Source organism: Pinus tabuliformis, chromosome 5_2 (genome assembly GCF_031772625.1).
Source record: "Pinus tabuliformis cultivar Carrire ecotype Pingquan chromosome 5_2, CPIR1, whole genome shotgun sequence".
NCBI lineage: Eukaryota > Viridiplantae > Streptophyta > Pinopsida > Pinales > Pinaceae > Pinus > Pinus tabuliformis.
In genome coordinates this window covers 890,401,356-890,427,296 of record NC_142306.1, presented here as the reverse complement: position 1 = coordinate 890,427,296, position 25,941 = coordinate 890,401,356, and the positions used below count along the sequence as shown (strand labels likewise).

The following is a 25,941-nucleotide window of genomic DNA, read 5'->3' as shown; positions in this document are numbered from 1 at the left end:
AAGATATCGAATTCAAACATGAATGAATCTGGATCTTCTGTAGACATTCCATAGAAGTTTGGCAACACAGAAGGTGGAATGTTTTTCATCTTTACTTCTTCTCCTAGTATTGCACTTGTATCTATTATTGGGAAACCAAAAGTTGATTCTTGGTCAAGTCCATCTTCTTGTCTTTTCCTGTCATTTTCTTCCTTCCTATCATTTTCGTGCTTCCTTTCTTCCTCTCTCTTCCTCCTCCATTCTCTTTCTTGTCTTTCATTTTCAGCTCTTTGTTCTTCATCATTAAGATGAATGGATCCATGTCCTTCTGCCATTGTTTGATTTGTTTCAATTTCAGGTGGAGGTTCAAGTTGTGGGAAGATAGGAGGATCGATGGATGGAAAAACAACTTGTTTCCCTTTCTCCTTTGGTTTTCCGGAAGTGGAGAATTTTTGCTTTGCTTCCCAAGCTGACAAAGTTTGCCTTTCAATCAAGGTTAATCTTTGGCCACTTCTTTGTTTTTCAATCAGTTCTTCAATGATTGGATTACCAGTAACAGGTGTATGTGATGATCCTATCTCTACTTGTGGGGGGTTTTTGATAAATCTACCTTGAGGATCTCTAACTCTAGGCATAAAGAAACATAATTAAAGAAATGAAATGTAACTAATGTTTTTGTTTATTTTGGATTTTTATCTCTCTATTGACTATGCCGATATTTGCCTCCCCGGCAACGGCGCCAAAATGTTGAGCTAATTTATGTTCCTAAACTAACACAATTATTTACTATCAATCCGGGTTGTTTATTCTTTGAGGAAAATTCACTATTTGTGAAGATCTAATATAACCAACCTTGAAAGATAAATGATTTAAAAGCTAAAGAAAATATATCTAATAACTCTAATTCAATCAGCTCAAAAGAGAAAACATTGAAAGGGTTCTTGAACTCAAGAAGTCCACTTTCACCTCAGTTATTACTTAATGAATTAGAGATTATAACCAAAAACTCAAGATGCATAAATCATACATGAAAGAGGCTCTTAACTTAAGAGACACTTAAAGTTTTCCATCATAACTCATTCATCTTAAGATATAAATCTAAATGGAAACAAACTATTTGCATGTAAACAAAAGAGACTAGTTCTGATTCACCATTTCATAGAGGGAATGCCCAACTTGAACACTTGTTTTCCAACTCAATTAGATGATGAATAAACCATTAAAAATTGAAATCAATCACTATGAATAACCATAAGGAAATCTGAAATAAGACTTTGAAAAACTAAAGCTACCATCAACCAGATTTGCAATGAAATAAAACTAGTTTAACTTGGAAGTGTACTTAGCTTGGAGTGGGGACCCTCCACCCTTGACTTGCACACTTTTGAAGATGACATCAGAAGCTTTATATCAGTCACACATCCATGTATTGAGCAGCAAAAATGAGAGTAACACAAGTCTTCAAATTAAGTCTTCAAACCAAAAATATTACAGCATAAGAGTATCATAAGTCAATGTGTTGAGCCATCAAAGTGTGGCTCTTAAATAAGGAGTTCATGAAACCAACTGATATATATTTACTCTAACAATCTTATCTACTCTAAGCCACCTATCCAAGTCGAATCCACTCCTCTCATCCCAAGAAATATGACTAATATCATGGGATCTCAAAACTGCCCTACTTAGATGGGATTTCTGGATGACTAGTCATGATTGACTAGCTCCAAATAGGCATAATAAAGCTCGTTCTGTTGGAACCAAGCATAGGTGGCTTGGTCCTAGTTCCCAAGCTTTTCATTCATGTATCTCATTCGTGCTAAAGTGGCCTGCATCCATATCAACCATGAAGTGATTACGGGAATTTCTGAAATTGCCAAAATTGCACTTAAAATCAAACTTTTATAAAAACTTTAGAAATTGACAAATTAAAGCTAAATACCTGATTAGACATCAAATACTCATTAAAATGGAATGGATGGAGTGAAAATAAGGGATAAATGGATGGTTAGGTAAGTTTCTCAAAGCAAAATAAGATCAAAACTGAGGCCCAACAACAAATGCATATATCAACACAATATTCAGAGATACACAAGAATATGGAGGAAAACTCAAATAACTTTATTGGTAAAAGTAGTAGAAGAGAGGATTACAACCACTTGGTTTGACCCAACGCCATCCTCCTAGCTTGAAAGCCCTCTTCACCTCATACAAAGCAAGATCACCCAACAATGTCTTCAAAGAGAAACCAGTAGCACCTCTTTTAAAATTACCAAATTCCAACCTTTGGATCTCTGGGATGAGGGATCCATATATAGATATTTGCAACGGGGTGAGTCAGCTTCTGGGATTTTGATTAGTGTCATCTCTCTGATAGTTCTTGGTTCCACTTAGAGATTTCATGATCTTTTACTCATCCTTGGGCGAATTCAGGGAGGCAAGTGTCAAATGAGCAGCTTCTAGAAGATTCTCAGGGTTTCCACCTAGCAAACTGCTTGTGCCATTTGTCTGCTCTCGCTCATCGCACCCTACAGAAGGGCTTTCCAGTATGCATCGCACTTTTTTCATGTGGCAGGTGAGATGTATCGCACCCTTAGCACTGGGCAGTATGTATGGTCTTTCTTTGACCAGTTCTGAGTGGTTTTTCATGGAGAACTTCTGGGAGATGATTTAATCAGCTGACCTTGCTCCTTTAGGGTATGCAACAACACCTTTAGGGACTTAGAAGCCCTTAGTTTATGGACATATGTGATTGGGGTTGCAGTGCCCAAATATGTCTATAACAAGGGGCGTGTAAGGCACCTATACTACTAGCGTAACCCCTTATTGTTATTAGTACAACCCCCTTGTTATATTGTTGTACCCATGTAGTCCCCATATTGTTATTATTATGCCCCATAGAAGCCCATTATTGTTATTATTGCGTCCTTACATTATTATTGTTATGTCAGCTCTAATTATATTATGACCCTTTAGACTCCTATATATAGAAAGGACGTCTTGTCATTTGTGTCATCCAAGAATTGTTCATTTGTATAATGTAAAGGAGGTTGCCCTCTTGAAGAGGATTATTTCTAAGGCGTTGATCTATCTTTTCTATCTTTTTGTGAGCTAGTTTCATAACAATTTGAGACTTAGAGCACATTCGATGCTACTAGAAATCAACACTCCCTCTTAGCGAGGAATGTGCTCTAGTAATGGCTCCAACTGAAGCATCACACTATTATGTAACATCTCCCTCTATGTTGATGATGTCTGACATGTTGTCTACCAACCTCTATGCAAATTTTGCATCTATAGTGTTGCTGATTTAGCCACTATCAACGTCGCATCCGTACTACAACTCCCTCTGAATTTCTGCATCTGTGCTACTACTGCCACTGCCACTGCCAACTACTACTGCACTGCAAACTATGTTGCTACTCCATCAACAACAGAAAAACATCCCAAATTACTGAACTAGTTGTGTTCAGTATTATACCCTATGAATGTTGAAGCCTGACTTCTGCTAGTCTCTATGATGACCCGCTAAATCTATTGTGTTGCAGCTGACCTCTGCTCTTTGCCATCTGCACTAATTCCAACTCTGCTATGTGTTGCTCAGACTCTAGCACTCCTAGCCACTACAACTATCTCTCTGACACTCCGCGGCATCATCCAACACTATTCCATCCTACTACCTCTAATATGGGCTCTCGTAGCAAGGAATTGATCCAAGAGGTGGTATCATCAAGGATCTTACCCATTTGTAGCTCTTTCGAACTACAGCTCCAAATCAGCCCACCTTCCTCTTGGAGGTATCTCGGCTTCCATGGTCAACTCCTCCTCTTCGATCTTCGCAGGCGCAGCCTTTAGATCGTGTTTCTCATCTTTTTCCTTCTTCCTAAGTGGATATTGTGTAGCATAGTGACCCATCTCACCACACCTAAAACACTTGATCTTCGAGACTTCCTTCTTACATTTATGCCACTTTTTTTGTCCCTTCGATGCAATGGTTGCATTATCCTCCTCCTCCTTGGGCTTCAACCCACTTTTGTTGCTTTCGTCAAGTTTAACCTTGACTAAGTCTCTCCTCAACTCCTCTTGTTTTAGAGCTGCCCACATCTCATCCCAATTCAGAAAAGTTGGTCTACCCAGGATACCTTGGACAAAGACTTTCCACTCCCCTCCCAGCTCAGAAATCTCAGCTCCCCAGTAGATTTTAGATTTCTACACTGGAAGACTGCGCTACTTCTGGGTGAGCCATTCTGGCTCTACATTAGCTCTGCGTGGGCCCTTCTGACCCAATGTTAATCCCTCCTGGGTCTGTGTTGCCTCCTCCTGATGTCTCTTGGCCTCTCTGTTGTTGATCCTGGGTCCTAGAAGAGATACTCCAACCCAACTATCCCTGGCCCTCACTGCAAAATCTCACTATTGAAAATATCCTAGCAGTTGCTCTACTTCAGAAAATCGATTCTCTGAACTCTCTCTATGTATCTTCCAAGTGACCCTCAAGTCTCCTTAAATAATCTCCTCATTGGCATTTAATGGCCCGGATTAGAAGTTAATCAATGGCTAATATAATTTCTTCTTGATCCTCATCTTCTTCTAGAAGTTACACCCACAATTTATATTAATACCCTTTAATTATTTTATTTTCCTAAGTTTAGACTTAGGGTCCCATTAAAAATAATTAATTATTTTAATAAACTATTTCTTGGTGGAATTTCCCAAAACAATTTCTGGGTTCTTTGTAATACATGTGCCTAGGCCTCCTTGCGAAATTTGAGACTGAGATAAAATCTGATGCTACCATAAATCAACACAGTGCAGGTGCGGAGAAGGAGAAGGTGCACTGGGGCATTCTGTCTCCAAACCAGGGGGAACGTTGATGCAGATCTGACCAAATTAGGAGACAACAAATCAAATCAATCTTAGAGGAGGGTTTTGTTGTGGTCAATAAATATCTGAGTGAGGCAATGAAGTTTTTTTCAATAGGTGAAACAAGTGCTAAGGTCAAGGAAACCACTAAGGGAAAGAAGTGTTCCCAAGTAGAGTCACCAATTTGTTATGTAAAATTTACAATTGCGAATAAAAGTATCTTCCCTAGAAATAGGGGGTTGCACTAATAACAATAAGGGGTTACACTGGATACTCTTTGTATTAATAGAAATAGGAGAGAGTTTATGTTAGGTCCCTATACTACTAGTATAACCCCTTATTGTTATTAGTGCAACCCCCTTATTATATTGTTGTGCCCATGTAGTCCCCATGTTTTTATTATTGTGCCCCATAGAAGCCCACTATTGTTATTCTTGTGCTCTTACATTATTATTGTTATGTTAGCTCTTATTATATTATGACCCCTTAGACTCTTATATATAGAAAGGATGTCTTGTCATTTGTATCATCCAAGAATTATTCATTTGTGTAATGTAAAGGAGGTTCCCCCCTCAAAGAGGCTGATTTCTAAGTCGTTGATCTATCTTTTCTATCTTTTGTGAGATGGTTTCATAACATTTGGTATCAGAGATTTGGATTCTAGGTTTTTGCTACTCCAAATAGGTCATCGTGGCATTTTCGATATAATTTTTTCTCTACGAAGTTTCAAAAGCTAAAAAAAAAAACCCATTTGAGCCAAAATTGTTTTGAACCTCGGGTCCAAATTTCCAATCTTGTCTCACTATATTTTCGTAGATATGATCTGAGGAAGTTAGGATTTTTGCAAGCTCTAGAATTCCATCTCAAACAGATCTTTTCGCTATAAATTTTGTTCTACAAAGGTTCAAACTCTGAAATTAAAACCCATTTGAAAGGAAATATTTTTGAAGCTCAAGTCTAAATTTCAGATCTTGTCTCGCTATATTATCGGAGATATATCCAAGGAAGTTAGGGTTTTTGCAAGCTCCCAAGTTACATCCCAAACAGGTGACCTTAGAAAAATCGTCACAAATTTCTCTCTAAGTATCAGATTGAAATTTCATCATAAGTTATAGAAAGAGGATGGACTATAGTTTTATTTGCATTGTTTTTAGTTCTGAAGGTTGAAACAGTGACATGTGGAACTTCGTACAAATTTTCTCTACTGAAAAAGTGTATAATCAGGTCATCTTGGGAGATTGGGCATAACACTTTCTTGGAGAATCCAATTTTGATCAGATTGGTTGCGTTGGAAAGAGGACTCAGAGAGCTACCACATTTTGTAATTTCAGACCTTGGAGATTTGAAATTTCAAAGATACCTCATATTCATATCAAGCTCCTACAAAGTGAAAAAAGGTGTGTAGTTTTTTTTTTAGTTTTGCATAAGTTTGGTTTGAAAAATTATTTTGAAGGAATTAGTAAAGAATAATTATCATTAATTGATGCCCCGAAGAAAGAAAATGGAAACACCTAGTAAGCAACCTAAAATCTATAGCATGACTCATGAAGAAGAGGAAGAAATGCAACATGATAATCAAAATTATGAGACCAAGTGCAACAAATTCCACTCTCACAAAAAGTAATAGAAGCTAAGATATATGGTTTAAACAAAGATGTGAAAGATAATATGGATGGTTTAAAGAAAGGCGTGGAAGCTAAGATGGATGGTATGTGTTAACGCTCGAATTTGCCCCAGGCTGAGGAAGGCAAAACTCAAGGCAACATCAAACCACGCTCAACCTCGTAGCTAGCCCTACGAGGATAGGAGAGGGCTCTCTCCGGGTCAATCTCGGAAAAATATAATCAATGAGGCTCGAGATGACTGAAATTGTAACTAATCTTAGGCTAGGTATTAAGTGCAGAGATTTAAAGGTGATTTTTTGGGGTTTTTGTTGAATCAAAGGGAAAGGAAATTTTGGGTGCGGGGATGAGACACAGTTTCTGCAGAGGTCTGATTGGAGCAAGGTAGGAAATTGTTTGATGCCTTAAAAGCTAATGAGGTGAGTAGATCAGACAGGTGAGGAGGTAAGGAGAGCATGGAAACCTCAAGAATTCTCCTTAAACAGATGAAAACATAGGAGATCAAACAAACTTAAAGGCAGAGCATTACAGATTATGAATTCTACCTTAACACTTCATTTGTTCAATTGCAGAAGATGAGAGAAGGAAAATGATACACATAACAACTTACAAGTACTGAAAGAAGCACACCATCAAGACATAAAGCCACATGAATTCCAAACAGTGCTGCAAAACCCTGGTCTTTCCTTTGCCAAAATGCTGAAGTAAAATGTACAATAGAGTCTCAAAACCTTTTCCCCAAGAGTCCAACCTCTCCAACCTCTAAAAATGATTGAGAAATTACATCATATAGACCATCCTAACCCCCTTTCCTTGCCTCTAGGGGTCGAGCTCATCATTCTAGGAGCTGTTTGAACTAATTCTAAACAAGGAACTGAAATCTAGGTAGTCAAACAACTTACCCCTATATGCTAGGAAACTGATTCATTCATTTAATTTTCACCTTTTAGTGAATGAATCCTCTAGAACAAGTAAAAATGTGCTAAAATTACATCATGTTCAATCAATTACATCAAGAGAAATCAATAATTACATCACAAGTCAAAACTGTTCAAACTGGTTGCATTTCCTGAACTGAAGATGAAAATTTTGCCAAAAAACCCTGTGTGTCGCGCGCCTGAGCCCTATGCATCTCGCGCCTTTCCACCTATTTTTGGGGCACTTCCCGGCATCCAAATTGATCTCAGGTTGGCTTGTTGGAAAGCCCTGGATGTCTACTTTCCAAACCAAGTGGAATTTTCCAATTTGGTGTCCATTTGCCTCTCCAAAAGTGCATTCTCCCGAAAGTACTTCCTGCTGGTGCAAAAGGTGGCAGAAAGGTGATTTTCATGGTGTTTTTTAGCCTTTTGGTCACCCAGAACTTAATGAAATGCTTTGGCAATAGCTGAGCACGTATAATTCATCATGAAAAATCCAAAACTAAAAGCCATTTGTGATTTGGACCTCCCAATCTTATGGGTCGCGCGCGGCGCGCTACGCGTTGAGTTGAAAAACCTGTTTTGTAAGCCAAAAATTTAAAATTGAAAAAATTTTCTTCAAATTCCTTGAAATTTGGGCTGAAGGCGCCTCATCAAGTGCCATGTTCAGCCAAAGAAGCTTCGGCCAAGATTCGAAGTCTATCCTCCCTTTTTCGACATTTTAGTACCCTTCTGGTACATGCAGTTCTGTGGTAGAATCACTATCTCGGTTGTATGATGTGTCGGTGTCCGTCTCCATGGTGTTACCAGTCTATGCCAATTATATGTTCAGCTCGTTGAAAATGAGAAATTGGGTACCTTTATCTCCAATTGCCAAGTGTATGAAATGAGAATTTGGTGACTTTTGTTTCAATTATCAAAATATGCCAAGTAGGAAGGGGCTGTGGTACATAGGGACAGTGGGTATAGGATTAGGGCATGTGAATTTAAGGGGTGGGAGAACTTAGGGAATAAGGAAATGAATGGACAAATGGAATAAGGGAGTGATGGAGGAATGATAAACTTGGTAGCAAAACTGTCAATCATAACCCTAGCACTGTTGCTTTGGAAATTATGAAGAAGTAGGGTTTGATTTCTTAAACAATCACCATTCATCAAACACCATGAAGTAAGCACCAAACTTGGATAAAAAAAACAGAGATGGAGGCCCTACCTACTTGTACAAATGATGATCCAAGCATATCGGGCAATTTTGGAGCAAAATTTTGAAGTTTTTGGGCTTGTTGGTTGTATGCGCCGCGTGCCTGCCCAACGCGCTGCACGCCTCTGATGCACCGCGCCAGTGTATTTTTACACTGTGAAAACTTGCTCAATGTGTCGCGCGCCGCTGATGCGTCGCGCACCTGCCCAACGCGCCGTGTGCCACATAGTGCATTTTGGAGGAGGCTTTCAGAGGCCTTCCCGGTGTTGAAATTAGGTGTAGGATAGCTCGTTGGAAAGGTCTTTGAGTCTATTTCTAACCCAACCATAATTTTTTAATTTGGAGTTCATTTACCTTGCCAAAAATCAAATCTCCCAAGACTGGTCAAAATGTACCAAATGAGGCTTCCTCAAGGCAGAGTGTTGTTGCAGTCAACTTTTGAATGCCTTCCTCAACTCCAAATTGAGCACATGATAGCTCATTGGAAATATATTTTTGTCTAGTTATCCTTTTACTCATCAAGAAAGTTATTTGGCCAACCAAGCTAGGAGAAAACCTAATTTTCCCAAGGTCACTTCAGAGGTGCATCAATTCTCCCAAGGCGATTGTATTTTTGACATTTCTCTAAAAAAATGACACCTGTGTAAAACGTGAGGGAGGTTTTTCTTCTTTGGCATGTTGTGGAAAAAAACCTCTCAGTTTTTCAAAATTCATCTTTGATTGCTCTGAAATATCTTTTGAGTGAAACTTATCCCGATGTGTGAAACAAGGAATTTTGTGGAAATGAAGCGAAATGAAGGGGATGAGGGGATTGTAAATTCTTGGGGAAATTTTGGGAAGTAGGGAGGGATGTTAGGAAGCAGGGGAAAGTGGAATCTTAGAGATGGAGTGAGGGGAAGGGGTCCAAAAGGGCAAAACACGGGCCTAGCCTAGAAAATTTCCAAGTTGTGGCAAGAAACTAGGGTTTGTGGAAAAATGAGGAATTTGGGGAATCTCAGTGATGGGAAGTGTTTAATAAGGTACATTAATGATAGGGGAAGGTATATGAACATCAGGATACAAATTTTTCCGATGATTTGACCCTCCAAGAGAATTTACCTCCAAAACCCTAGGAGAGGCAAATGAACCTTGCCTAGGCGCAACTGAAGCATGAACAAGGTGTAAAATGACCCAACGGAACCTGACATGATGAGGAAAATCCTATGAATGATGATAGAATCCGCTGAATGATGACATGGACCGACATTTGGACAACTTTAGAAGGAGTGAAAGCAAACCCTAGACCTAATGCCTAGTGACCAAATTTTGCTTGAAGACTCTTTGAAATGACAAAATTTGACCTTGACACTCTGAGACCACTTTGTAAGAGCATATTTGATCACTGAAGGAAGGCTGGAAAGACTGACACTAACATTGGCTCCAATGGGGATGGTAGCTCCTTGGAGGTGCCAAGAACGGCAGATCTTTGGGAGAGCAGACCAGCGCCTTATCCATTGGGCAATGGAGTCAAAAACTCAAACTAAAATGCATGACTGAAAACTGATGACTCGGATGACACAAATTGACTCTCACTCAACTAAAAACTAACTCAATACTTAAACACAACTGAAAAACTGGAAATGATGCTCAAAATGGAGCTTATTCATCAAAACCTACTCTAATAGTTTCATTCATCACCTAATCAAGTGAAATGAAACAACCAATGCAACCAAGTAAGTATCCTGTTTGCTGTTCGAATTCTCCGCAAGTGCTCACTTATGAACAACAAGAGAGAACTACTGAAAGGAAACTTCCATGACAACTTGGAAACAGATCCGTAGAAAGATATGAATTCTCTATCCACCTCCAAAAACACTGCATATGGATCTTGAAATTCAAGCACACTGGAACTTAGCTCATCTAATGGATTACTTCTTGTTTCCTCATACCATGAATGCAAACTTTGATCTGAGCCTTGTGACGAGACCTCTGCTGAAAATGAGAAAGAAACCGGCTGCCGGATCAAATTCATATCAGCACATGTTTCAAGCTCACATGTAGTCAATGGAGAAAGACTTTGACTGCAAACCTCATCCAAAACATCAGCTATTGGATCATGAAAAACTTGAAAAGATTGTTGTAATGTATCCATTGAAAATGTATGACATCCTTCTAGCTGTTCATCTTTTTCTTGAGAGATTTTACGAAGATTCTGCCTTATAAACTGAAATGCTTCGAAACAAAAGGGTATAGAATCTTCCTGCATCATCAAATCATGTATTTCGTCTTCCACAGCTTCATCTGTAATCTGCCCTTCAAATTCATTTGGTGGCTGCAAATCTGATGCTACAGGCTGCTCAAGAATTTTGTTATCTGTCTCATCCTCAACATTAACACTGAGAGATTGTTGATTTGTTATAGGATGTTCATTTGAAGGTTTACTATGCAATATACCCTTCAAAAATTGAAATGATTCAAAACAGAATGGTACGGAGTCACCTTGAAGCATTAAATCATGTGTGTCCACTTCCAAGTCTTCAGCTGCAACTTGACAATCAATGGCTTTCGGGGGTTGCAAATCTGAATATGAGAAGTCTTGAACAAAATTTTCATTGCTCTCAAGATGATTCAAATCAAGACTTGTTGACATTTGATTTCTGATTGCATGGTAGTTATCTCTGATGAACTGAAACGAATCAAAACAAAAAGGCAAAGATCCTTCACTTACTTCAAACTTTGATGCACTTTCCTCATCATTGTCATAGCTCATATGCATCAGTTGATCACTGTATTCGAGCTGCTGAAAGTGAACTTCCTCCTCCCACAAACTAGCTGTTGGTTCGTCTACAATAGTAACTTCTGTTTGGAGAACATAATCATCATCATACTAATCAAACTGAGGCAAATCATCAGTATAAAAGACATCATCAAGCATACATGTCATATCAACAGTTCTTTCTTCGCCAAGGTGATCTACAAAACAATCATTATCAGATCTATGACAACTAGGATAAGAAACAAAATGTTTTGGAGCAGCCATTTGTTCTTCTTCAATCAACAAGCCATGGGCTTGAACATCATAATCATTCCTTGCATTGATCTTGTCCATCATCTTTTCCACTGCACTTACCAAAATGTCAAGCTTCACCTCTAGAGATGTTGATTCCTCCGGATCTATGTTTTTCATCTCTTCTTCCTTCAACCTTTCCTGTCGGATCAGCAGATGCGCCTCTACATTTACTGCATTGTTCTGCATCTCGTGAAGTGTTGCAATATTCCTTTCTCTCAGCTGAAACTCCATTTCTGGATCAAAGGCACCCGGATAGTGCAAGAGAGCAGATCTAGGAGTAGGCCTTATCTCAACTGGCATTGAATAATAAACTTGATTAAATCTGGAAGAAAATTGTTGTACTGTCTCCCCTGGAATTCTTTTCAGCTGATTATACTCTTCTATAATAAGGAAAAGGTTCTGCCCGATCATCCACCTGTTGAGAAAAACTTTGACGAATTGCTGGAAATCTGAGATGCTTGCATCAGGCAGGGCTTTGAACCAACTCTTCACTTTGCCTTGCAAAGAAAGAGCAAAAAGCCTAATACTAACATCTTCGCTATCAACTTCAAAAAGGTCTAGAAAAGACTCAAAATTCTGCACATGTTGCTCAGCGTTGACATTCTTACATTCACCATCAAACCTTAGCAAGTATAGATCATAGTTTTTGGGGAAAGCATGAAGAACAGAAGGTAAAACAAGAGGTTTATACCGATCTGGAATTTTACAAGGTGTAGGGGTATGTACAGCAGGTATAGAATCGGTCTTGGTCTTTTGAGGTTCATCAATCTGAAGATGGTCATCATAAAATTTAGAAGAAAGGTCTTGATCAAGCTCAAAGGTATGCAAATCTTTGGTATTCACAATCTTTAAAGGGAAAGAATCAACTGCAGGCCGAGGATCTCTTCTCAAATACAGTATACTTTGCAAAGCCTTCTTGACATTCTTGGGAAAAGAGAAGAAATAATTTATGACAAAGAACAAAATGTCTTGGATGAAATTCCAACTTGAATACCTGATCTGTCCATGTTGTCCTTTCATGTTTTTTCTGGTCGGGATCATCCTCCAGTGGAGTCTTTGGATCTGATCTCGAAAATGATTTAGAGTCGCCAGGTGAATGATTTCAGCCTTGCTGGTGTCTGATCGTTGTCCACCATCAAAAATCAGATCTGAAATCGATACATGTACTGATGTAATTTATAAGTTAAGTGTTACGATTACAAGCTAGACCGGAGATCGACTGAAGCAGCGTTTATCTACTATGCACTCGCAGAGAAATGTGCGGTTCGAAGGCCACCTGGCGTGACTTCAGACTCCGTCTGTAGCTATAAATCAAATAACACTAACAAGCAAACCAGTTCTTCCCCAGTATGGTCGCCACTATGTTAACGCTCGAATTTGCCCCAGGCTGAGGAAGGCAAAACTCAAGGCAACATCAAACCACGCTCAGCCTCGTAACTAGCCCTACGAGGACAGGAGAGGGCTCTCTCCAGGTCAATCTTGGAAAAATATAATCATTGAGGCTCGAGATGACTGAAATTGTAACTAATCTTAGGCTAGGTATTAAGTGCAGGGATTTAAAGGTGATTTTTTGGGGTTTTTGTTGAATCAAAGGGAAAGGCAATTTTGGGTGCGGGGATGAGACACAGTTTCTGCAGAGGTCTGATTGGAGCAAGGTAGGCAATTGTTTGATGCCTTAAAAGCTAATGAGGTGAGTAGATCAGACAGGTGAGGAGCTAAGGAGAGCAAGGAAACCTCAAGAATTCTCCTTAAACAGATGAAATCATAGGAGATCAAACAAACTTAAAGGCAAAGCATTACAGATTATGAATTCTACCTTAACACTTCATTTGTTCAATTGCAGAAGATGAGAGAAGGAAAATGATACACATAACAACTTACAAGTACTGAAAGAAGCACACCATCAAGACATAAAGCCACATGAATTCCAAACAGTCCTGCAAAACCCTGGTCTTTCCTTTGCCAAAATGCTGAAGTAAAATGTACAATAGAGTCTCAAAACCTTTTCCCCAAGAGTCCAACCTCTCCAACCTCTGAAAATGATTGAGAAATTACATCATATAGACCATCCTAACCCCCTTTCCTTGCCTCTAGGGGTCGATCTCATCATTCTAGGAGCTGTTTGAACTAATTCTAAACAAGGAACTGAAATCTAGGTAGTTAAACAACTTACCCTTATATGCTAGGAAACTGATTCATTCATTTAAATTTCACCTTTTAGTGAATGAATCCTCTAGAACAATTAAAAATGTGCTAAAATTATATCATGTTCAATCAATTACATCAAGAGAAATCAATAATTACATCACAAGTCAAAACTGGTCAAACTGGTTGCATTTCCTGAGCTGAAGATGAAAATTTTGCCAAAAAACCCTGTGCGCCGCGCGCTTGAGCCCTATGCGCCGCGCGCCTTTCCACCTGTTTTTGGGGCACTTCCCGGCATCCAAATTGAGCTCAGGTTGGCTTGTTGGAAATCCCTGGATGTCTACTTTCCAACCCAAGTGGAATTTTCCAATTTGGTGTCCATTTGCCCCTCCAAAAGTGCATTCTCCCGGAAGTACTTCCTGCTGGTGCAAAAGGTGGCAGAAAGGTGATTTTCATGGTGTTTTTGAGCCTTTTGGTCACCCAGAACTTAATGAAATGCTTTGGCAATAGCTGAGCATGTATAATTCATCATGACAAATCCAAAACTACAAGCCATTTGTGATTTGGACCTCCCAATCTTATGGGTCGCACGCGGCGCGCTACGCGTTGCGCTGAAAAACCTGTTTTGTAAGCCAAAAATTTAAAATTGAAAAAATTTTCTCCAAATTCCTTGAAATTTGGGCTGAAGGCGCCTCATCAAGTGCCATGTTCAGCCAAAGAAGCTTCGGCCAAGATTCGAAGTCTATCCTCCCTTTTTCGACATTTTAGTGCCCTTCTGGTACATGTAGTTCTGTGGTAGAATCATTGTCTCGGTTGTATGATGTGTCGGTGTCCGTCTCCATGGTGTTACCAGTCTATGCCAATGATATGTTCAGCTCGTTGAAAATGAGAAATTGGGTACCTTTATCTCCAATTGCCAAGTGTACGAAATGAGAATTTGGTGCCTTTTGTTTCAATTATCAAAATATGCCAAGTAGGAAGGGGTTGTGGTACATAGGGACAGTGGGTATAGGATTAGGGCATGTGAATTTAGGGGATGGGAGAACTTAGGGAATAAGGAAATGAATGGACAAATGGAATAAGGGAGTGATGGAGGAATGATAAATTTGGTAGCAAAACTGTCAATCATAGCCCTAGCACTGTTGCTTTGGAAATTATGAAGAAGTAGGGTTTGATTTCTTAAACAATCACCATTCATCAAACACCATGAAGTAAGCACCAAACTTGGATAAAAAAAACAGAGATGGAGGCCCTACCTACTTGTACAAATGATGATCCAAGCATATTGGGCAATTTTGGAGAAAAATTTTGAAGTTTTGGGCTTGTTGGTTGTATGCGCCGCGTGCCTGCCCAACGCGCCGCCCGCCTCTGATGTGCCGCGCCAGTGTATTTTTACACTGTGAAAACTTGCTCAATGCGTCGCGCGCCTGCCCAACGCGTCGCGTGCCACATAGTGCATTTTGCAGGAGAATTTTGGAGGCCTTCCCAGTGTCCAAATCAGGCATAGGATAGCTTGTTGGAAAGGTCTTTGAGAATACTTTCCAACCCAACCGGAATGTTTCAATTTGGAGTTCATTTGCATTGTCAAAAATCAAATCTCCCAAGACTGGTCAAAATGTGCCAAATGAGGTTGCCTCAAGGCAGAGTGCTGTTGCAGTCAACTTTTGAATGCCTTCGTCAACTCAAAATTGAGCTCATGATAGCTCATTGGAAAGATATTTTTGTCTAGTTATCCTTTGATGCATCAAGAAAGTTATTTGGCCAACCACGCTAGGAGAAAACCTGATTTTCCCAAGGTCACGTCAGAGGTGCATCAATTCTCCCGAGGCGATTGTATTTTTGACATTTCTCTAAAGCCATGACACCTGTGTAAAACATGAGGGAGATTTTTCTTCTTTGGCATGTTTCGGACACAAACCTCTCTCAGTTTTTCAAAATTCATCTTTGATTGCTCTGAAACATCTTTTGAGTGAAACTTATCCCAATGTGTGAAACAAGGAATTTTGTGGAAATGAAGCGAAATGAAGGGGATGAGGGGCTTGTAAATTCTTGGGGAAATTTTGGGAAGTAGGGAGGGATGTTAGGAAGTAGGGAAAGTTGAATCTTAGAGATGTAGTGAGGGGAAGGGGTCCAAAAGGGCAAAAAACAGGCCTAGCCTAGAAAATTGCCAAGTTGTGGCAAGAAACTAGGGTTTGTGGAAAAATGAGGAATTTGGGGAATCTCAGTGATGGGAAGTGTTTAATAAGGTACATTAATGATAGGGGAAGGTGTATGAACATCAGGATACAAATTTTTCCGATGATTTGACCCTCCAAGAGAATTTACTTCCAAAACCCTAGGAGAGGGAAATGAACCTTGCCTAGGCGCAACTGAAGCATGAACAAGGTGTAAAATGACCCAATGGAATCTGCCATGATGAGGAAAACCCTATGAATGATGATAGACTCAGCTGAATGATGACATGGACCGACATTTGGACAACTTTAGAAGGAGTGAAACAAACCCTAGACCTAATGCCTAGTGACCAAATTTTGCTTGAAGACTCTTTGAAATGACAAAATTTGACCTTGACACTCTGAGACCACTTTGTAAGAGCATATTTGATCACTGGAGGAAGACTGGAAAGACTGACACTAACAGTATGAAAGACAATGTTGAAGATTAGAAGAAGGACATGGAAGGTTGGAAGGAAGGTTTGACAAAGTTACTACAATAAAGGCTTCCTAATGGTGAAAAGGTAGTAGAGCAAACTTAGAATGAGAACAAAATCAATGTTAATCATGATTTGAAGAATGACAACATTGAATATTTTAAGAAAGATGTGGAAGGTTTGAAGGAAGGTTTGACAAAGTTGCTACAAGAAAGGCTTCATAATGGCGAAAAGGTAGTAGAGAAAATTCATGATGAGAACAAAATAAATGTTAATCATGATTTCATAGACTCTAATGGTGGATTGAAGACCCACCATGTTCCAAAGATCGATATGAGGAAGTTTGATGGCAAGTATCTTGTAACATGGATACTACAGATGGAGCAATATTTCGATCTCCATAATGTGCAAAACACACAAAAGGTATGCATTTTAATTTTATATTTGGAACCAAATCAGTTTGTATGGTATCCATGGCTTTTCTCTCGTAAACAAATTATCACTTGGGAAATTTTTACAGAAAAAAATGATAGCACATTATGAGGATACAAAAAGAAACACTTTTTTTAGCCAATTTATAAATCTCAAACAAAAGGGTTCAATGATGGAGCACATTTAGGACTTCCAAAAATTGAATATAAGTGTAAAATATATTCCAGAGGAACATAGGACTGATGTGTTCATAGGGACTTTAAAGGCTAACATCCAACATGAGGTTCACCTTTGGGAACCTGATTCATTGGAGAAGGAATTCAAGTTGGAAAGAAAAATGGAAAGCAAAATTATGGCAACAAGGAAACCTACCACTCACAACTATAAAGATGGAAGTGTTGTTTCCCCTAGCCTTCCACAACCTACAAGGTTCACACCACAACAATTGGAAGAAAAAAGAGCAAAAGGACTTTGTTACGGTTGTGATAGAAAATACACTAAAGGTCATAAGCGTGATGAGAAGAAATTGTTTTACATATATTATGAAGAGTAGGAAGAAAAGGAACAAGAAACGTCAAAAGAAGAGGATATACACCAGGAACAAACCCTAGAGAAATAATAAATGAATCCGACCATATCTTGTAATGCATTGGTCGGAATTACCACTCCTCGGACTATCAAGATAGAAGGACACATCAAGAAGAAAAAGGTAATAGTGTTGATTAATTCAGGCAGTACCCATAATTTTATTCAATGTAAGATAGCCAAGGAATTGAATTGCTTCCTATATCCAGCACCAAAGAGTCAATTGATGGTTTCAAGTGGAGGAACCATAAATTGTTTTGGAAAGTTCCATAATATCAAGCTATCCATGGGAGAATATGTATTGAATATCCCAATGCTTTCCATTCCAATGGGTGGTGCCGATGTTGTACTAGGAGTCAAATGGCTACAATCCTTGGGTACAATAGCTTTTAATTTTCAAGAACTTTTCATGAAATTTTACTCAGAAGGAAAGGAAGTTGAATTAAGGGGCATCATAGGGAAACTGGGAAAGATAATTAGCTCTAATGGAATGACAAAGCTTCTAAAGAAAGAACAACGAGGTGTAATTACACAATTATGTTCACTGTAGGTTCTCACATCGAAATCATCTATTTCTCCAGATCTCCAAAAAGTCTTAGACAACCATTCCAAGGTATTTGAGACTCCCAAAGGCCTCCCACCTATTCATGATCATGATCATGCTATTCATTTAATTCCAGGAAGTGCTCATCCAAACATCAGGCCTTACAGATATCCATATGCCAAAAAGAGTGAAATTGAACATATGGTTGTAGAAATGCTAGAGGTTGGTATAATTATCCAACCAAATTCGATAAATGAAGAAAGGGATGAATGGAATAATGACAAACTAGGGTGTGAACTCATTCAAAAGTTGTAGAAGATCCCATTTCAAACAATATTTCCAGAACTTGACAAGGAAGGAAAAATCATATTGGAACCTGAAGCAGTCACAGAACCAAGAAATCGACAACAACGAATCAATCAATTTCAGAGTATCTCATCCAGTGGAAAAACTTACCTGTTGAAGATTCCACATGGAAGGATGATAATTTTATACAGAAGCATCCAGAACTACTCAAGCGTTGAGGAAAACACTTTTTGAAGGAGAGGGGCATGGTAGGTCCTTATACTACTATTGTAACCCCTTATTGTTATTAGTGAAACCCCCTTATTATATTGTTGTGCCCATTGGCTTAAAATCATTGATTTTTAACAGTTAGACCCAGAAACTCGGACATTTGGAAAGATCAGGCTTAGGGATTTGTGTAGGGGCGATGACAACATATTCACAGATGTGGATTGATCTGGTTTTCAGGACCATTGACCATATGCGATAAAATTTCCTATAACACCCACTTTCCAAAAAATCGTTGTTTAGGGCCTCAAAACAGTTCTGGAAGTTTAGAACCATAAAACTGCCAAAATAGTAAATTGTGCTACAACTAAGGAAAATTAAAGAAACAATCGTGGGGGTCCAAGTGGAATAGGTGAGTGGCCACCAGTATCCGCCTAGATCATTCTCATAACATGTGCACATTTTTTAGTGCTAACTTCATGCAGTTGGTTTTGTTGATTCCCCAGGGCTTCTTTCGAGTCAGAGGTGCGGGACCCAATGTTGCGCCAACTCAGCACTCTATTAGTGGTAGGGTTTTCATAGTACTCTTCTCTAGAAATAACATTATAAATATTATCTAGGTCCTCTCGACTAATCTCACCCTTCACAAGCTCGACATATCGACCCCCCTCATGCAGTTTTAGTGGTGAAATTCCATGAATCCCTGTGCCCTCAAAGATCATTTGCCTCCTTTTTAAATTAATAATTACCTAGTTATAAAATTCTGAATCAATCCTTAGAAGAGATCGATAGGGATCGGTATCATCCACTATTTCGATTACCACAAAATTGGTCATGCTTGATACTCTGTCGACATCTACAAGTACCCCTAATAACCATTGGATGGGAAAATTATGGTGTTCATTGGCCAATTTGTGTTGAATTGGAGACCATGTCAACTTAGGTATCCCCATTATTTCCCAAGTACTTTTCGATAAAATGTTTACACCAATCCCAAGTCCAAAATAATGTTATCCATCTTGTACTCATTAATTTGTGCACCAAATTGAAACTCTTTGTTGGTCCTCTTCCTATGAGCGAAATGATTCATGACCTTCGAAAAAGTTCATGTAGCAGTCTCCTCTATCTCACTAGTGCATTGTTCCACCAAATTTTTGAACTTATCCAAGGTCTGGGGATCTTTAACGAATTCCAAGCAACTTTGCAATAGAGTCTAGACTATATCTATTGTGGTCTATTTCTCGCTACCTATGGTGGTATCAAATAACTCTTGCATATCCACTTCGTGCCTAGCTTCCAGCTTATCCTATTCTACAGTGACTATTTCTCATCGAGCCTCCTTATACATGGTCTTCTCTCGAACTAGGTCAAACTTTGAAGGTGGTTGGGGAGCTCTCCTTACCCATTAGGACTACGATGTTCAGTGTCTTGCAGCATTAGCTCCGTCTTGGTATTGTTGAGAAATCTAGGGTAGCTAGATTAAAATATTTATCTTATTTTGCTAATTGCTTTTGATGTCCTTTTACTTAAATTGATTATATTCTTCTTTAACTTGATTATTATTATGTTTTTATATCATCAAACAACTACCAAACAATGAATATCAAAAAGACAAGAGGACACAAAATGTAGGTTGATAGCTATAGCCAAAACCTCTCCTCTTGAGAGGAAAACCCACAAGAACTCTTCTCTTCTTATAGAATCTTTAAATTATGAATTACAATAGCTAATAACCTTGACAAATATCCCTCCAAGACCAAGTCAACCTTTCTCTTTTATGAGCTTTCTTTCTAACAATTTTGACCCTAGCAACTTCTTCAGCCATTATGACCCTAGTAGTTTCTTCTGCAACTTCAAATGCAACAAATTTTTAGATATTTGATTTTCCCAGCAACTTTCTAGTAACTCGACTTTCCCAACAACTTTAGAAACCCTAACATAAGAGAGAGAGAGAGAGAGATCCAAAAACTTCAACCTTTCTTTTCTTCTTCTTATCCTTGATTTTCATCCTTTTCTAGCTTCCTTCTTGACGAGATCAAAGTTTGTTGTGTGTCCAAATGAGGTCAAGTTCCTTCTTATATATAGGATTTCTAGTGGTATGAATTGCTTCCTTGAGGCCAACTTTATCTTTCATGTAGGTTGACTTGCTTGAAGCACCATGACAAGGTCTTGGAGGGTCTTTGACTCTAATTTGACTCAAAAAAAAAATATTTATAATATGCAACATGCCCAAAGGGGCCTTTCATACATTACAGTGACTATTATGACTTGTTGACTCAAAGACAAGCCCTAGAAGCACTCAATGGGTGCTTGACCTATAAAATAAATTTCCCTTGAGCATGAAACCCATGCCTCAAGAATGACAATAATAAATTTATTTTTCTCTTTACACCAAATACATAAAATCATGATTACAATTTTTATTATGAAGACTAAACCTAGTTACATATTTCAACACTCCCTCTTAACTAGGGAGGTATTCATAATCCATACATGGTAATTGGACATTCTCACACTGAATAATTATCATAAGAAGATTTGGATTGGTAAGCCATCTCATAATCTACTTCCTTAGCTTATGTCATAACATCTCATCATACTAACCAACATTTTCACATAGCAAGGCCTTGACTAACAAATGCATCTCTCCACAAGATCAGAGAACAATGTTGGTGAGATCAATGACTCATAGACACCATCATCACTTTCATTCAAGGCACATACCCCACCTAGGTGTTCACAAGGTATGTCCTTTTAGGACAATTCCTATCTTGGAATAACACACCCTCAAGGAATTTCCTCTTCAAATATTCTTACATCTTGGATGCCCTACCACATCCTCAAAGAGTATCGGAATATATCTCATATGCTTACCCAATCCTCCATTATTTCTTCATTATTTCTTATGGATCTCTATCTCTCCATCAAATCATAGCACAATGTTGGTGAGACCAATGACTGACAAACACCATAATCATTTTTTGTCAAGGCACATACCCCACCTAGGTGTTCACAAGGTATGTCCTTTTAGGACAATTCCTATCTTGGAATAACACATCCTCAAGGAATTTCCTCTACGACTACTCTTACATCTCGGATGCCTTACCACATCCTCAAAGAGTATCAGAATAAATCTCAGATGCTTACCCAATCCTCCATTCTTTCTTCACTGTATGAAGACAACAATGATGTGTTTATCTCTCCCTCTCAACTAGGGAAGATATACTCATTCCTATTAAAGGAATATACCCAAGCTACCTCTTATCCAGGGACTTGTCTAAGCTCCTTCTTAACTAAGGAATTGTTTCCAACAACTCTCTACCCTTTAGTGGAGATCATTTACCTTCAGTTACTTGTATATTTTCTCCTTTCAATATCATGAATTTTTCTTCATCATTATGGATCATTCATATTCTTGATTTTCTTTGTAGGGAATCAACCATCCATCACTTTCATTCACAAACCACATCATTTATGTCATCCTTCTCTTCATCGGAAAGTGATCTTCTAGTCCACATATGGTTTTTCTTCATCCATCTACCGTATTCAAGTCTGTTACTTTCAGGATGTTCCATCCATTCTTGACTGTAGGTGACATCTACAACCCTCTTTTGGTAGCCTTGTTTCAACCCAACCAAATGTTGTTCATAAATCAAAATGAACATCGAATCAAAGTTACCTTTTATGATGGCCTATCGTCACGACATTTTCTTGCTTGCAACATAAACATCATGCACATTCATAAAAATGTCTTCAAGATATTCAATGTCAAGGGTCTTCTTCCTTTATATATTTTATCAAAGTCTCCATGGAGATGTCCAAGCCAGTTCTTTTAGTCATCGAATGTTGATCACTTTTTCTTATCTTATGTGACCAAAGTTGCATTTCTCACGAACTCCTCTTCCTTTCTTCACATATTTATCCCAAGGAACTTTTATACATCGTTCCTTTATCTTTATCAACCACCTTGTATTCCATATGAGGACATATTATGTTGATTTCATCTTGTAAATATGTGAACTAGTTAAAGGTATATGCCTTCCTGCATCTTTCCAAAGGAAGAGATCCTTCTTCTTTAATCATGCTCATAAGACAAAGAATTTACCCATGTTATCTGCAACTATATGATGACATGACTTAAACTATAAAATATATACATAACTCTTTTCTCATTTTTGTCATCTAGAGTCCCTTCGGCAGCTTCCTTTCCTTGCTTGAAATTTATTCAGTTATTTTGACATGTTGCACTTCTTTTTCACCATACCATCATCCTTCTAAACAATGGATCCCGCATAAGGTGGAATGATCAGATAGACACTTGCTTCTTCCAAGTAGAGGTTAATTCACTACAACAAAACCCTGTGATTAACATCCCTTTTTGCTTCCTTTTTTGCATCTACAGCCCATTTTTGGTGCTATTTGTGTCCATTTATCAAATATGGTGCAAAACTTGATGCAAAATTTTCATCGAGTTTTGCACAAAGTCTTACATCAAGTTTAGCACCAGGTATTGTAATAGGTTTTGCACCAGATTTTACACCAAGTTTTATGCCAGGTTTTATGCCAAATTTTGTGCCATCCTTTGCACCATGTTTTGCATCAAGTTTGGCACCTAATTTTGTTTCACCAACTTTTGCATCCACTTTTTGCGCCTACACTTGCATCAACTTTTGCATCATCTCTTGCATCCTCTTTTGCATCATTTTTAAAATCATTTTTTGCATCCATTTTTGCATATTTTTTGCATCCCCTTTGTGCCAGTTTTTGCATCAAGGTTTGTGTCTAGTTTTGCATCTAATTTTGCACCTACTTTTGTTGCATTGAATTTTACATCTTGTTTTGCATCCATATTTACATCCTTTTTTTCATCTATTATTATGTCCACTGTTGCATCCATTTTTCTTGTGCCATAATTTGCACCTAGTTCGACACCTCCCTTTGCACCCTTTTTTGTTTCTAAATTTGCATCCACGATTTCGTCTCCATATACATCTAGGTTTTCATCGACTTTTACATCTATTTTTGCATCCCTTTTTATATCCACTATTGCATTAATATTTGCATCAGGTTTTGTGTCTCATATTGCATCTACTTTTGCCTCAAATTTTGTTGCATCCTATTTTACATCCATTGTTGCACCCATGTTTATGCCCATTTTTACATCCCTTTTTGCATCTAATTTTGCATCTTCATTTGCTTCTTTTTTTGCATCTATCATTACATCCACTTTTGTTGTGACACAATTTGTGCCATGTTTTGTACTTACTATTGTACCCACATTTGCTTCCAATTTTGCATCCATCTTCGCATCCTCTTTTGCATAAAATATTGCATCTATTTTTGCATCCACTTTTGTGTTGGGTTTGCATCTAATTTTGTATCTTCTTTTGCATGTACTTCCATATTTTGCATCCAATTTTGTTTCTCCTATTGCACTCATGTGTGCATCCACTTTTACATCCCTTATAACATCTTGTCTTGCATCTAAGTTTGCATTTTTTTGTGTCTATTATTACATCCACTTTTGTTGTGCTATGATTTGTGCCATATCTTATGCCTATCGTTGAAACACACATTTTCTTCCACTTTCATCGGCATTTGCATCCTCTTTTTTGTCCAAGTTTACATTAAATATTGTTTATGTTTTTTGCATCCTATTTTGAATCTACTTTTACATCCACTTTTGATTCGTCCAATTTTGCAACTAATTTTGTGTCCACTATTGCACCCATGTTTGGCCCATGTTTACATCCATTTTTGCATCCAAGTTTTCCTCCTTTTTGCATTCAAGTTTGTGTCTTTTTTTTTTACATTCATTGTTGTATCCACATTTGTTTCACCACAATTCATGCTAAGTTTTATGCCTACTATTGTTCCCATGTTTTCTTCCACTTTTTCATCCATGTTTGAATCCTATTTTGTGTTCAGGTTTGCATCAACTATTACATCTACTTTTTCATCCACTTGTGTCAATTTTTCTATCTTTTTTTTCATCTACTTATGTTGTGTCCACTCTTCATCCAATTTTACATCTATTATTACCCCCATTTTTTTTTCACTTTTGCATCTCTTTTCCAACACACATCATATTTTTTGCATTGATGATATTTCTTATGACATTGAAAATTATGAACAACTGATGACAATGTAAATAATTATGATGACGATGATAATGAATATGATGACGATGACATGAATTGCAATTGTTATGATAATGAAAATTATGATAAAGATGGTGGGGGTTACAATAACAATGATGATGACGATGCTAATGACCTTGGCCATTCTTCCCAATTTTTAAATGTTTTCATGGTCATAATCATAATAATTATCTTTGGTGTCATCTTCCAAGTCATCATCATCTGATCATCATTATCATTATTTTCATCTTGGTCATCATCAACAACAACAATGACATGAATGATGATTATGAAGTTCAGGATGAATATGACAACAATTATGATAAAAATTATATTAGTTATGATGATGGGGATGATGGAAATTATAATGACGATGATAATGGTAGTGATGATGATGATCATCGATCATCTCTAAAAAATAAAGTTATTATTTCTCTAGCATATATCATGTGTCCTAACAACCCTTTTCGAGCACTCGTAACATTTTTTAGGCTGATGATATTTCTTACGATACCTATAATTATGAACAATTGACGACAATGTCCATAATCATGATGATGATGATGATGAAGACATGAATGGTGATTATGATGATAATGAAATGATGACAATGATGATGATGGTGGTGGTGGTTGTTAGAGTCGGTCTTTACATCCCTCCGTCAGAGATCATTTCTCTTATTGCATTTCATTTTTAGGTGTCCCATCCTGCTCGATCACCTGCATTCCATTTAGGAGCATGCCATAATCTGACGGAAGGGCTTTGTCATTCATTCCCCTCATGTCTTGTACCTGTTGGCTTAGGTCTTTTCGTCAATGTTTATTAAAGTCCATGACAGTCAATGTTTGATCTTTTAATGGGAAAAGAGTCATGTCAATCTTAGGTCTAGGGTTTCACAAATTGAGTCGTTAAAGTGTCCAAATTCCAACAGGCTAGAGGGAGGTTCTACACATGTTTTTTATTTCACAAATTTCATCGTCATATCGAGGGATTATGACTGTTCTTCAAAACTCTGTTTTGAAGAAAAGTCAACAATTTGTCTTTTGTAACATTTTCTAAAGTTCTTCAGTTATTGAATTCTTCAGGCGCAACCCTGGTCTTCTTTGCCAAATTCCATGTCAGCTATCCCTAAAAAAAAAAAAGAAAAAAATTGCCAAGAATTTCATCATTTCAGTCAAAAAATCAAAAAGGAAATTTAAAACAGAGTTGTATTAAAATGGAAAAAGTGCCAATGCCAAAACATTACAAAGATGGGTCTTGGAGAGTCAAAAATCAAATCCATGTCTTTATAAATATATTTTCATGAA

General features: G+C 38.0%; 1 pseudogene; it reads left to right on the top strand.

Moving 5' to 3' along the window:
• Window positions 1–25,941, top strand: part of LOC149162161 (cullin-3A pseudogene) — a 152,614-nt pseudogene that overhangs the window by 1,055 nt on the left and 125,618 nt on the right.